Raw genomic sequence first — 16,183 nt, 5'->3', positions numbered from 1 at the left:
CAGTGGAAATGATTTTAGAAAAGAAAACAAATAAAATTAAAGAACAAAATCCAATGACCAAATTTTATCTTACCACAATAAAATGGGTAACATTGATTGTAAGACAAAATTATCAGTATTATTTCTACAGCAATTAAGAACTTCTAAATTCTTTCCAAGTTAGGACGTTTTGATGCACTATTTAGTCAATAAATATTTTGTATTGAATTATACATTCATCTTATAATGGTCTTGGGAGAATTTATTTAATGAATGAAAGAGGATGATTTGTAATTAGCATATTAATTATCTGCATGTTAATAAAATCTAAAGTACATGGAGGTGCTTAGGAGCAATTTGTTTCCTTGTAGGTACTTCAAATAATCTCCTGCAATTTGTTTACAATATTAATTTACATTGTCTACAAATGAAGTCTGACATTGCTAGATAACTATAAATGCTATCACATCTTTTAACAAGTCAAACAAGGTTTTCCCTAATATGGATCTGTAGAGGTTTTAGTGACATATGAAGCTAGTGTTGTAAAAGTATTTAGCTACTGGAGCACAAACATGAAGTTACCTGAAAACAAATTTCAGTTTCCTCGACATTGCCTGCCAAGAGCTAGCTTGCAATTATTGTCAGATATTTTCACAAAAAGATGTTGCTTTTTAACTTGTTTCAGATTCAGAATATAACAGAATACATTGAATTCATACATATACAATATATGCGTATATTGTATATGTATATTTAAGAACAATTCTATTTTTTCATCAGGGAGATGCAAATCAAAATGTCTCTGAGATACCATCTTACACCTGTCAGAATGGCTAAGAGCAAAAGCACTGCAGACAGGTTATGTTGGAGAGATGTGAAGCAAGGAAAACACTCCTACATTGTTGGTGGGAGTGTGAACTTGTACAGCCACTTTGGAAACCAATGTGGCAGTTTCTTAGAAAATTGAGAATCAATCTTCCTCAAAACCTAGATATACTACTATTGGGCATATACCCAAGGAATGCTCAATCATACCACAGAGACATATGCTCAACTATGTTCACAGAAGCATGATTCATAATAGCCAGAACATGGAAACAATCTAGATGCCCCTCAACTAAATAATGGATTAAGAAAATGTGAAATGTGTTCATATATATATACATATATGTATTCACACACACACACACACACACACACACACACACACACACATACATGGAGTACTACTCAGCAAAGAAAAATCATGACATCATGGAATTTGCATGCAAATGGATGGAACTAGAAAATATCATCCTGAGTGAGGTAATTAAAACTCAGAAGGACAAACATGGTATGTACCCATTCGTAAGTAGATCGTAGATGTAAAGCAAAGGATAACCAGACAACTACCCACAACTCCAGAGAAGCTAGCTAACAAGGAAGACCCAAAGAGGGAAGCATGGATTGCCCTGGGAAGGGGAAATAGATGAGATCTTTTTAAGTAAACTGGGGATGAGGGATGGGCAATAAATGGAAGGGAATATGGGATAAGAACATAAGGGAATGGGAAGGTCAAGCTGGAACAGGATGGAGTGGGAGAACAATGAAAGATGATAGAGGGAGACATCATGGGGATAGAGAGAAACTCAGTGTTAGGGAAGTTGCCAGGAATCCCCAAGGATGACCCCAGATTGGACTACTAGAAATAGTGGAGAAGGTGCCTGAACTAACTGGCTTACCCTAGTGGTCAGATCATTGAATACCCTAACTGTCATCACAGAGCTTTTCTGCCCAGTGACTGATGGAATCAGATGCAGATATTCACAGCCAAATACCAGGTAGAGCTCCAGGAGTTCAGTCAAGGAGAGAGAAGAGGGATTCTATTAGCAAGTGCATCAAGATCATGATGGGGAAACCTACAGAGACAACCAAACCAAACTAGTGAAACTCATGAAAGTTGGATCAATGGCTGTGGAGCCTGCATGGGATAGGACTAGACCCTCTGCATGGTGAGACAGTTTGTAGCTTAAACTGCTTTGAGCGGCTGGGGGTAGGATCAAAATTTATCTCTGGTGCATGAGGGGGCTTTTTGGAGTTCACTACCTATGTTAGGACAACTCATGCAGCTTTGAGGTAGGAAGAAGGGCTTGGACTTGCATCTACTGTATGTGCTTCCCCATGGGAGGCCTTGCCTTCTTGTGGAAAGGAATTGGGAGTAGGTTGGGAGGAGAGGTTGTGGGGGCAGGAGGAGGGAAGGGCGGGATCTTTAATTGGTATGTAAAATGACTAAAACAATTTTCTTAATAAAAAAGAACAATTCTAATAATACAATTAAAATAAATGTGCTTTCTTCACATAAATATTATGAAATTATGGAAGGTCTGGGCCTTATATTAGTAGGTATTCAACCATAGGATGGAAAGCTATATAGATGCTCACAGAAATTAAGACATCACAGCCTCTATCACTTTGACCAGTGCCATAAGTAGTAAAACAATCAAATCCTAAAGAGAAACTTTATTAAATGTTTACTAGTTTTTATCATAGGCAGGAGTAATGGAGATAAATAAACACAACACACAAATTCCTGACTAGAAGAAAGCTCCTTATGAAGTTTGAAAATATAGATTTCACTGGCTCACTGTAAAACATGTACTTTCTTTTAGAATTCCCCATTATATCCATTTATAATGCCTGTCAATTTATAAGAATAATGACATTTCCATCCTCCCTTTATTTTCTTTATCACTGACTTGCATAACTGAGTGTCTATTTCTCTGATGTTTGCTTTAAAATAAAAAGGAACAGGAGAAAATAAGATGACTATTGTTAAGTATTTAAAATTTAAATTTTTATTAGTGACTCATAATGTATATTATGCATATTTTAAGTTGTCCTGTATTGCTGGAACTCAACAAGAAGCCAGCTCTGGAAGCAAGGTTGCCTCCTTGTCCCCTTTTCAGACTTACCTATATTAGTTTCAAAATACCTCTGTGGTCTAGTGTTGGGCTGCTGCCCTAACTCTGTGATTGGGAGGGAAGAGAATAACAGAATACAAACACTGATAGTAGTTCTTAACCTTCCAAATGATGAGACCCTTCAATACAGTTCCTCATGTATGGTGACTCCCAATCATAAAATTATTTTGTTGCTACTTCATAATTATAATTTTGCTGTTGTTATAAAGTGTAATGTAAACATCTGATATGCAACCCAAAAGGAGTTGTGACCAACAGGTTGAGAACCACTGAGCTAGAATGTATATCAGTTCCAACTGATACCACTATTGTTTATCTTATGTGGTGGTATTGTGTTCCCTGAAATATTGTGTGTTCCCCGAAATAAACTTATCTGGGGTCAGAGAACAGATAGCCACTAGAACAGAGCCAGAAATGGTGGCTAGAAAATGGGAAGAGTAAGCCCTAACAGAAGTTGGGCGGTGGTGGTACACACCTTTAATCCCAGCATTTGGGAGGCAGAGCTAGCCAGATCTCTGAATTCAAGGCCACTTTAGAAACAGCTCAGCATGGTGACCCACGCCTTTAATCCCAGGGAGTGGGGGCAGAAAGAGAAAAGTATAAAAGGCGTGAGGACCAGGAATTAGGGGAGTAGAAAGCATGTAGTTAGTTAAGCTTTGGAGCAACACAGTTCAGCTGAGATTCGTGTGGAGGAGGACTCAGAAGCTTCCAGCCTGAGGAAAAAGGATCACCTGAGGAACTAGCAAGGTGAGATAGCTGTGGCTTGTTCTGCTTCTCTGATCTTCCAGCATTCACCCCAATAACTGGCCTCGGGTTTGAGTTTTATTAATAAGACTCTTTAAGATTCATGTTACAATCTTATATATAAACAAATAAAAATGCTTACAATTGGAAAAAGAAGCTTAATATTCGACCGTGAAAGCCTCTCATGGAGAGAAAGATTGGTCAAGAACTTCAGCTTCCTCCCACTTGGGTTCTTCTTGAAGTTGAAACTGGGCAGCTTGATGATCATATCTCTAACAGCTATTATTTGTTCTACTACTTGGAAGCATCATTGAGGACAGACTGTTCTGCCTAGGGTTCTCTCTATTGAGAACTCCAGTCGGCTGTATAACAAGGTTTCCACAGTCAATTTCTGCTGAAATTTCAGTTTTTATATCTGATTTGATGATGTTATGTTATCTATATTTGTCTGTCCATCCATCCATCCATCCATCCATCCATCCATCCATCCATCCATCCATCTAAACATCCTTCCATCCTTCCATTCATTCATCCATCCAAAATTCCATCCACCCTTCCATCTATCTTCCTATTATTTATTTATTTATTTATTTATTTATTTATTTATTCATTACTTTGGCTTTTTGTAGTTAACAAACTCACTTCTTTAAAACTGAAAGGAAGGATAGATACTGTAGACCACTTTCCATACATTATTGAATTGAATAACACAGAAAGATGATATACAACATGGAAGCAATATTCTCTTATGGCATCACAATGGGAATATAATATAAATAGTATCTTGCACCATGAAAATGTAATAGTCCAGAGATATTTGCATGTATGGATGTGAGAATTAACTTCTTTATCTTTTAAAAAATTGTTTGTATATGTGAACATAAATACAATGGGAGAAGAAGGAATGATGGACAATGAGACTAGCCATCGATGTAGGGAAGCCACACCACAGGAAGACATTGAAACTTCTCTAACAGTCAGATCAAATGGTCAAAGCTTACTATGAATAACTGCTGCTTTCTTTAGTTTTTGCCTTTATTCACTTCTGGCTCATAACTAACTGGAGGCAGCCAAATCACCTAGAAATCCCATTTCTGTTAGCCTTTTTAACCCTTCCCATACCATCAACTCCTATTTAAGACATATGTGAAGGATCTCATCCCCACCCCCTCTTTTTCACGAAGAACGCTGCTATTCCACTATCTGCCTGTCTCTGTCAAATGCAAATGATGTTAGTTCAATCACTTCTTCTCAAATAACTTTTTAAAAAATCAACTGCCTCTGCCTTAGCTTCTTTCTTAGTATTTTTATTTCATTTTTACTAAAGAAACAATCTTTGGTTGCTCAATAAATAAAAACAACACATGAATTCAAATTTTCAGTTGCCTATACATTGACATCTTTTTCTGAGCAAGTACTGCTGCATTAACATGTGGTGATATTGTGTTCCCCAAAAGTAGTGTGCACCCTAATAAACTTATCTGGGGTCAGAAAACAGAACAGCCACTAGATACAGAGGGCAGTAAATGGAGACACACACCTTTAATCCTAGCATTCCAGAGGCAGAGATCTGCCTGGATCTCTGTGAGTTCAAGGCCACATTGGAAACAGCCAGGGTAGTAACAAGAGCCTTTAATCCCAGGAAGTGATGGCAGGAAGCAGAAAAGTATAAAAGGCATGAAAACCAGGAACTAGCCTGGTTAAGCTTTCAGGCTTTTAGCAGCAGTTCAGCTGAGATTCATTCTGGATGAGGACTCAGAGACTTCTAGTCTGAGGAAATAGAATGGGCTGAGGAATTGACAAGGTGAGGAAGCTGTGGCTTGTTCTGTTTCTCTGATCTTCCAGCATTCACCCCAATAACTGGCCTTGGATTTGACTTTATTAAAAAGATTTCTCAGTATTTTCATTTCATTTTTACTGAAGAAACAATCTTTGGTTGCTCAAACTTTTGAGATTCATGCTACATTAACATATAGCCTACTTGATGCAGTGGCTTTTATTTTATTTATTTACTTTGTAGCAAAATAGTATACACACTGTAAAAATACAAGCTACCTTCCTGTTTAGAAGGCAAAATGATCCTTCATATCCACTGGGCTTTATCTCTCCTTTCCTGTTTTCTGTGAATCCAGTCTACTCCAGGTTCCTCATAGAAGCACAGGATTATCACCAGGAACCTCAAGTACCCAGCTATTTGGTTTGTATTTATTTCAATGAAAGTAGACAGAAAAAGTGAGAAGTGATAAGTGTAATATGTAAATATGATAATATGTAAAATATGATTCTACTTTTCATTGCTTAAAAAGCAAGGGTTATTTATGGTCATACCTAATTAAAACACAGTTTGAAAATGTCCTCGTATTAATAAAAGGGTGATGCTAATTAAAGAGATGAGTGATTTTTAAGAAAAGAACTCAAAGACATGACATTCAGTTGCTGATGTATATTTGTTTCCTATGCTATAATTTGTATATTTCTTTTAAACTTATTAAAATATTTAATTAGTTCTTTGAAAATTTCATACATGCTTTGATGATATTCATTTACCCTCAAAACTTGCATATTTCTATATTTGAATCATGCCTATTACTACTATAAAGGTGAAATTAAAGGGACTAAAGATTCAGATTAATTATTATACTACCATAGAAATGAAATTATGCAGTTTTAATGAAATTATCAAAATACAAGAAAAGCTTGCATTTTGTCAAGAATGTATTATAAGAAATTATTTAATTCTATGAAAGCAAATTTTGTTTGCTAAGGAAAGAAAATTAGTAATATCATTTATTATATAATAGCCACAGGTATTAATAGTATATATTATTCTGTTGAAAACTACAATCTACTTTATGCATTTTATTTATATTTTTAATTCATATGTTTTATTTATATAATGTAATGTGATCAGGTTTGTTTACAATTACTTTATAAATGTAATTGTATAGAAACAAGTACAAATACGTATTGTCATACAGTGTACTTAAATTACATACTTGATTTGTAGTTATGATTTAAGATCCCTACATTGTATCTACCTGATCAGACACTGAAAAATATTTTAGTGTTATAAATTTTAAACTAACCAATACAATGCTGCTTCTTGGTTTAGATGGGCTAAACAAATTTGCTCTACCATTGTACACTGCTTTTTCACAGGCCCACAACTATGGAGCCACTTGACCACCCATGAAACCAGGAAGCTGCAAGCTAGGTTACCCATCAGGTAAATATAAATCACATAGTATTAGAACTGAAATATCAAACAAGAGAAATAGCAAGCACCTAGTGCTGAAAAACCTGCTGCAATTCAACTGACAGTAGCTTTAAAAACTTTAATACTGGCCAGATGCATAAATATTCCAAGAAAAAAATAATTTTAATCAAAGGAGTGCAGATTTGCTTCTGGAAAGTAAAATCTAACAGGTACAGAACATCCTGTAACAGATTCCATATCATAAGAAGGAAAGAGAACTCTTGGAGGCGAGTGAGAGAAGACAGTGAATAAGAGCATATATGAAAACTATGGAATGGTTAGTTTGGAGGTCACTATGGAGAAGTAATGAAATTATGAAAACAAGAAATGGAGAGGTTTTCTCTAATGTGGATGTCTCTAAACTTGTCAAGTTATTGCTATTTCTCCTCTCAGGTTGGAAACCAGAGTAAAATGAGGAAATTGTGATGATTAACCAGACTTGGGATCACATAGGAAATAGAGAGACACACTCTTGATGTGCCTTTGGAATCATGTTTCAAAAGGACTATGAACGAGAGAGAAAGACCAACAAACAGAACAAGACAGAGAGAAACAGAGAAAGAGAACTACAGTGAGTGTGGCAGCATCATACCATGGACTGAGAAAAAAATAAAAGGGAAAAATGGAAGGGAAAAACTAGCAAAATATGAGCTAGAATTTCTTCCCTTGATCCTTGATTAATGAAGTGAACTGCTCCAGTCCTCTGCAAGCCAACAGCTATTAGACTGTGCCTTGTAAAGCAATAAGTCACAGAAAGTCCTCCTGCCCTAAGCTGTGTTCCTCAATTGTTTCTTCCAGAGCAGGGGCAGGGGGCAGGGACAACACAGTGGTAAAACAGGAGACAAAGGAAACCAAGCAAAAATATTCTACAATAACCTTAAAATATCATTATTATAATTGTTCCATTTCAGCATATAATACCCAAAGAGAACTTCATTGTTAATATATTATATTCCATTATATTTGGAAATCTTGAATTTTGATGACCTGTGAGCTGCTTTGAAGTTAAAGACACATACTGGGCAAACCTAGTGACACTGTCTATCCCTAAGTCACATTATGGTGGAAGGAGAAACCAACTACACAATGTTGTCTACTGATCTCGACCTGAGTACCACAGCATGAAAACACACACACACACACACACATATACACACACAGTAATAATAATGATGATGATAACAATGATGATGTTGATGATGTTGATAATAATAATACTTCAATAAAGGCACTGAGTGAGAATTTTCCATTCTTCTAATCTACTGCCTCGTGGTCACAAACACAGAGAAAGATGCATCTTCTCATTTTGGGATATGTTAATATTAATTCATTTTTTTCCCTTGAGCATAATTTGTGTTTATTCATGTGAAAATAATCTGTCTATTCCCCATGCAAAAGACAGAAAATTCAACAAATAATGCTTATCCAAGACAGGTGAGTCCCCAAAATTTAACTACAAAGAAGCATAACAGGTTGTTAACAAAAGTAAGAACTGTAAAGGACTCTAAATAATAGCTAATATCAACACACACACACACACACACACACACACACACACACACACATGATTGTGGCCACAAGAAAGAGAACGTGCATGGACTTTTGAAAGTCCATACATGACAAAGACCCAATGCATAGAAATTATTGTCTATGAGATGAGAAAAGAAAGGAGTAAGCAAAAAGAATTTTGTAAGCAAGAAATTTGGGTTACATTATGATTTATATAATGACTGCTGTATCAGAAGACAGTTCTTTGACTTAAAAGAGAATTCAGGTGTTGGAGACTGAGTAATTTATAAGAACCATTTATTTGATTTTTGTTTCATGAAATAACATTCAGAACATAGATCTTAAACAATATGGCTTTTAGCCAGTGTTTAAATTCATTTGGAACATTTTACTCTGTTTCTTGGAACTTTCTTAGGAAATTTAGTTTTGCTTTTTGTTGCTGCTGTAGAAGTTCTATCTTTTGGCCCATGGAAATGCTATTGATGTTCACCATGGAGTTGTATCTCAGGTACCTGTGGCAGATCATGGCATTGTGCCTTTCAAAGGATCTGATGAAATCCCCGACGAAGCAGGAACTTCTAGAGCACACCTTATTCTGGCTGCTCTCTATGTCTACCTCAAATACCAGTGAATCACTCACTGCCTTGCAGAAATGGAGCTTAGGCAGTGCACGTGCAGGAAAAGGCACGGCTTTGGCTTGCACTCTAAAATAGGTGAAACAGAAACATCTCTAGATTCTCTCCAAAGACAGTCTGCGCCATTGCAAATCACTGTCATCGATTACTTTTCTCAGTACCACAGAGCTTTTCCTCTGAAATGTTTGATTCAATACAGTTTCCTGAGGTATGCAGTAATGTTTACATGTTTGATCTGTGAGAAATCGCAGGTGGGATATGCAATACTGCTGAGCAATTGAGCCAATAACCCTGTTAGGGTCAGTGTCCTAGGACGATTGACTCCCCACAGTGGGCAATTAGTTATTACTGTGCGCCTAGTATTCTGAGCACCACTCGGCCCTCATCTCATTTGTCAGTCAGTGATAAATTATGATCTGCTCGCTAATTATTTCTTAAGAGCTTTTGAATGAAAACAAACCACATGTAATTATATGAAAGTATATTGGATAACAACTCTCAGTATTAAATCAATATGTTTGCCTGGATATATTACAGTGTTATGAATCACATCTATTGATGAATCATAAACCACTGAGATTTACTCTTAGTGAGCTGTTTTATAAAATTATTGATGGTATGTGAGATTATAAATGTATTTATTTACTACTATCTAAAATTACATAGTGATATATTAATATATTTTTATATAATTTTCTTCTTAAAAATATCACATGCTTGAAACTATATTGTCTCAGTTACTTTGGAGAAGTCAAAAGTATCAATTTATCTATCATGACCTAAGAGGAATAATAAAAACGTCTTTATTGACATTATTGTTTATAAAAGCCATTGCTACTTACTACTGAATGCTGATGTTAGAACAGCTGGGTGTCAAAAACGTTATGATGAGCTAAGTGTTTTAAATCTTGTGTAATATTTCTTGAAATTACTATTTATTTATTTTTATTTACAAAGAGAACACATTTATGGGTCAGAGATTCCATAATCATCTGTTGGAGTTACTAACATAACTCTTTTTTCTGAACTGTCATCATTAATAACAGGCAAACCATGTCAAATGGTGAGTGATGGACAGGTGATTATTTTAATTTCATAGTTTATGAGTAAGTAACACATTAAATTAGAGTAAGCTTGAAAGACACAGAAATTTCTCTGTCCTTTTTTATGGACAGAAGAAAGAACATAGACACATAATGAACTTATAGGGTTCATTTAGGGTGGAAACTTTCAAATTTATATGAGAAATAGCTGATGACTTATTGTAATGCTTCAGTGGAAAGAGAGAAGGCTTTAGATAAAGAATGGAGGAGACTTTAACACAGAAAGAATGGTTGTTACAGGTCTTGACATGTGGCCAAAATTTAAACATTGAGAAGTGAGTAGAAATGTAGTTCAAGAAAGGGGGAATGTCAGACTATATGCAGAGTTAAGATCCACTCTCCTCATTCTCGGTCCGTAATGCTTTAGAGTGAACATCATGGTTCATGCTGTGCTGGACCATTCATTAACAGAATTAGTTCTTCATTATTATTTCTGTTAATGGGAATCATTATGCTTATCCACTTACTTTTTAGAGATTGTTTTGTTTTGTTTTGTTTTTTAAGGTTTTTGTTACATCTGTTATCATTGGCTTTGAAAATCAAGGATGAGAGCACTGAAATCAAAACACAGCTCAGTAAAGTGATCAATAACCCAAATATGAGTTGTTCTCCTATAGCTTCACAGATTCTTATAACTCCTTAGTTGCATATTCCTCTCTGATGTACACATCATTCAAATGAAAATGTTGGATACAGCATCTCTGATAATTCCCAGCAGCTGGGAGGCAGAGACAGTCAGATCTCTCAGTTGTTCACTAGCCTCTCCTGGTCATAATCTAGTCCCAAGAAAACCAGGGCCACAAAAAGAAACCATGTCTTAAAAAATAAACAAGTGGGGTTGGGGATTTAGCTCAGTGGTAGAGCCCTGGGTTCGATCCTCATCTCAAAAAAAAAAAAAAAGTGAAAACTGAAACTGTAAATGATAACTGCAAGAGATTCAGTATACAGGGGTTTAGGGTATACAGAAGTGAAATTAAGAAGCTTTAGCAAAATCAGGAATGATGATGGCATTGGTGATATTAGAAATGAGCTGAGATGAAGTACTATTTACCAGGTATTCCAGAGAGAGACAGAGGAATAATTCACTTCATTCTTATAAATCAATGGTGGTTAAGTTACAAGAAGCAGTTTATTAATTTTACCGATCATTCTGAAAAGTTTTTAAATGTTAATCCTTTATTCTAACAGAACAACATCAGGAGTTTTATCAACAACAGTTGACAAACTTCATGGTTACGGGTTATGAAAATTTTCTAAGTGAACGGAAAAGGAAAGACCCAAAAGATGGTTCTGCAGGTAAAAGCAGTTGCCTTACAAACCTGACAATTGGAGTATACTCCTCAGATCCCACAGAGAGGTGGATGAGGGGGACAAGCATCTGTAATTAACACACTGCTACTGAAACATGGAACTGACTAATAGAACCTGTTGGAAGCTTACAGGCCAGATAGACTGAAGGGCACATTGTAGCAACAGAAACAAATGGAGAGACCCTGACTCAAAACAAATTTGAGAAAGTCAACTGCTGTAAAGTTGTCCTTGACTTCCATATATGCACGTGGTACCTGGGCACCCAAAGTCACTCATTCCTTCACACAGCCCCCCCCCCACACAAAGTATCTACTTTCTCTACCATCTTGTGTCTTATATTTTCCTGAAAGAGAAAAAGCAAAAACCAGATGGATACATTTGAGAAATCATCTGTATTACGCAGAAGAAATAACCATGTATTATCATTTGAATGTCTGTGAAAGTATAATATGCTGTACGGAGTTGGAAGGAATAATGCATAAGCCATGTATATCTCTAGGGAATGGAGTATGAAACAGTAGGAAAGGATGGTTAAAAAAAGGTCTTAAAGAAGGACATTCTCAACAATGTTCAAGAAAAAGCAGGGAGATAATTTTATTAGCAACGAGTCAGACAGATTCAGCATTGAGACATGATGTGATAAAACAGATGTGAAGTCCTGAGAATGGTACCTACATGGGTCTTGCATAATTGTTGTTAGACAATTATAATTTTATCTATCTTTACTTTATGTGTGTGGGAGTTTTTCCGGCATGTTTGCCTCATGCATACAGAGATCAGTAGCACTGAATCTCCTGGAATTGGTGTTACAATAGTTTGTAGCCACGGTGTGAGTTCTAAGTGGTCCTCTGCAAGAATAGCAAGTGCTCTTACCATTAAGTTCTCTCTCTAGCCCAAGAAATCATGATCATTTAAAGCAGAAGTAGCCTGAGTTCTGGTATATATCTAAATTTGTGTTAAAAATTCCTGTGTAGTCCCAAATGAACACTGAGGACTTTTATTCTAAAATCATTGTTTATTTTCTATTTAGAACTCATTATTATTTATAAGAATTCAATTATTGCTCAATATTAATGAGGGTATTAATCAGACCATCATTTATGTTCAAAATGAGAAAAAAATACGGATTCAAATTGTATTGAAAGTCTGTTCCCTTTATTGTTATTTTAATTCATCCCTATAAAATTCTGTCTACTTATAGGTCTACTAAAATAAAAGATAAATACTTGAGCAAAGGTGATTTTTCTTTTTATCTCAAATGCACAGGAAGAACCTTAGTAAGGATATGTAATAGAATATCAATAAAAAATTGTAATAGATATCTGTGACAATTGAACGATTTGCAATCTGTTACAGTTAAGGAATTAGAGGAAAATTGCAAAATACAAAATATCACTTTCATTTTTCAAGTAAAATCAGAAAAAGCTAAAGCAATGTTTCATATAAAACTATGGTCTATGATTCTGATGTCACACTATGCCTTAATTCTTACAGTTTAGGTTACACATACAATGTTTATTCATTGCTGAAGAAACTCACCCCAGGGGTCAAGTCGTTTGTAAAGGAGTGTCAGTTTCCTAATGGGATATTGAAGCAGTATCATAGAGCCTAGGTATATATTCTTCACATACTCAGGATACACAAGAGAAGAACTTTGGTCCAAAAAATAACATTTTCTAGACAGTAAGCCATTTTTCATACTGAACTTATCATCTTAGGAACATGTTAATATGAAAATCACAAATGAATAGTCTTAAAAATTTCATCAAAGACTGTGCGGTAAAAACAAATCATTTTTCTTGTTCTGGATATTCCCCTTGATTTTTATTTTCCCATTTCAAAATTGGCAAAAAGCTTTAAGCCTTGGGCATTATGTGCAACAGCAAGTATAAATATATGTGACTGAGAATAAGTGTAATAATGTGTGCTTCTTAACACTAGATGTTCTCTGATAACCAATTTGAAGTAAAAAGAAAATCTCCAATTTTCTTGTGATGTAACTAAATATGTGAACTTATGAAAAATGTAGAATTCAGAAACAAAATATCATTAACCATTACTTAATTTCATAAAATCTAAATGGTCAAATAGAACAATCACTTCCATATAGTCAATTTTATTTTGTTTTTTTTTCTGTATACTTAAACTACAATTTGAGTTCTAGATTGGACTAAGAAATTTGTCAGAGTTAATTTCAGAATTTAGGCCATTGTGGTTTACAGGGGAAATTTAAGGGGAAAATGACTTAGAGAAAGAAGAAAGCAATAGTGAGTGGTTCTGTCTCCCAGTTAACTAGAGACTTGTGGAAATGAAAATCTCACAAAAGCTGTAGATTAAACAATAACATTTATGAAACAGTAAATGTAAGGGAGAGAACCCAAATCATGTTATAAAGAGCCAATCTGTGTTCAATACTTTTGAGATGAAAAAGAAAGATTAAAGAACAGTTACAGCTTGCTTACATTTCAGAGGGCTTAAGCTTTAATCTTGAGATAATTAGTCATAGTTTGTTGGGAGAGTGTCAATTCCTCTGTGATGTCATATGGGAGTATAAACATTATTGAGAAATAATACAGTAAAAGGAAATTTTTAAGCCTTGAAGTAAAAGCCCTATGGAAAATAAATACCTTCAATGACATGATCATTTTCTACTTCATAAAAAATACTGCTATTTTTCAGGATTAACAAAATTACATATATTCTGAAGCCACGTCTAGCCAGAAAGGATCTACAAAATAGCCAGCCAAGAGATGTCTAAAAGGATTATGTATCTTTGTGTTTGATTTCCTTTTATCTTGAATGTATATTAGAATAAAAATTTGATTTTTTTCTTGCAGTAGTTTAATTGAATAACATTCACTGTGACGTACTCTAAAACTGTACTTTTATGTATTGTGCATACAAAATCAAAATGTTATTGTTGTGAGTGTATTTTCTTTTAATTCACATATTGATTTAAATTATCATCAAATTGTGCACATAAGTGGTGTTAATATTTTGCAACATATTAATATATAATTGAATCATTTATTTTGCACCATTGAGAAATCAAATTATGTTCAATTAACAAAAACATTGGCCAAGATGTACCTGAGACATCTGGTTGTCCTAGCTTTTTCACGTTAGACATGGAAAGAGAGTTCAAAGAGAGAGGGCAGTCATGACACCCTTAGGCATGCGTAAGTGTTTATCAATCACATTTTTGTTGTTACAGAGAGGCAGTATGTTTGCTATTTCTATTTCAGCTCGATGCAGGCTGGAAATAATTGAAAAAATAAATGCCTCCATATGACTCTTAATTAGTGATTGCCTGGGCAGGACTTATTCCACTGTAGGTGGTGCCAACTTTGGCTGGTGGTCCTGTGCTCCGTACCAAAGCAGGCTGAGCAAACCATCCAGAAAAAGCCAAAAAGCAACACCCTTCCATGGCCTCTGTGTCAGTTCCTGCCTCCAGCTTCCTGCTCTGTTTTAGTTCTTGCTCTGACCTCCTTCAATGATGGACTGGAAGTATAAGCCAAATAAACCATTTTCCCATCCAGTTGCTTTTGTTCATGATGTTCCATCCCAGGAGTAGTAACTTTAAGACAGGGAGTATATATATATATATATATATATATATATATATATTCCAAATATTTGCAAGGTTTAGGCTACATTTCTTCATTGTGTTTCATTTTGTTTAACAGATCTCAAATAAGTTAATTCAGGAAAATTCAGTTACAACAAGATGACATACTTAAGTCCAAGCAAAAATTGTGACATTTATAGCCTTTAAGGAGATAGAAAAGCTTTCCAAAGGTCACATGACTTAAAATTGAGGTAGATGAGTAGATGTGTACAAGGACAGACTAATTTTTCTATCAGAAGAAAATACAAATGCTAAAGACATTTCTGTCAAAATGTAAACAAACTCCAAAGATTTCTTAAAATTAAAGAACGCAAACATAACAAAATGCAAAACTTTCATGGACAAAAAAAAGAAACTATTTATAAAACATTAGAACCTCTGGCTCCCTTTTGGTAAATTTGCTATTCTTTTGATTAGAAAGTTTTGTTTTCTGAAAGGGTTAATGAAGCAGACTTATCCCCCCAGGAACAGAAGTGTTGGCTCACATTCTTCCTCAGTTAAGTTCAGAGAGAAAGGAAGAGTGGGACAGGAGAGAGCAGTTACCCTGGGCGGCTTGTGTTTAATCTTCCTCAAAAGAACATGAGCTATCTTTCAGTTACAAATTTCAAAAATGAATAGCTACTTTTCTAGAATCAATGTTAAGTAATACATTACAGCACATTGTTTTCAGAAAATGAAAGATAAATTGATTTTCTGGCATTGTTGAACTTTTATCATATATTCCCATGTTGTCAATCTCAACTATGCTGGTTTTCAAAATGGTCTAGTGACTTCACATTACACTTCTAAATAGGTAGCCCTCATTACTTAATATGCCTAGTAATTGATTCAATTAAAATATAAAATATATTTGCTATAGGAAAACAATACCTTATTTATTCATTCATTCATATATACCTTTAGGAAAATTTATTATGCTCAACTTATTGCCATAAAACACTTGGATAAAACGTCCTCTGGAGTTATAGCTCCCATTTCCAAACTGGAAAATGTAGGCACGCAATATACAGAACTGTGTTATCTGTCTACTTAGCATTTAGTGAAATTCATATTCAATA

At 35.0% G+C, this 16,183-nt stretch overlaps 1 protein-coding gene across 7 annotated transcripts in view; it reads right to left on the bottom strand.

Annotated features, from left to right (window-relative positions):
- Epha5 (EPH receptor A5) overlaps nucleotides 1–16,183 on the bottom strand; it is a 346,534-nt gene that overhangs the window by 59,431 nt on the left and 270,920 nt on the right. The gene's annotated exons all lie outside the window — the stretch shown is intronic.

This window comes from Onychomys torridus, chromosome 10 (genome assembly GCF_903995425.1).
Source record: "Onychomys torridus chromosome 10, mOncTor1.1, whole genome shotgun sequence".
Classification (NCBI taxonomy): domain Eukaryota; kingdom Metazoa; phylum Chordata; class Mammalia; order Rodentia; family Cricetidae; genus Onychomys; species Onychomys torridus.
The sequence above is the reverse complement of the archived record's forward strand: the minus strand, read 5'-3'. Positions and strand labels throughout refer to the sequence as shown.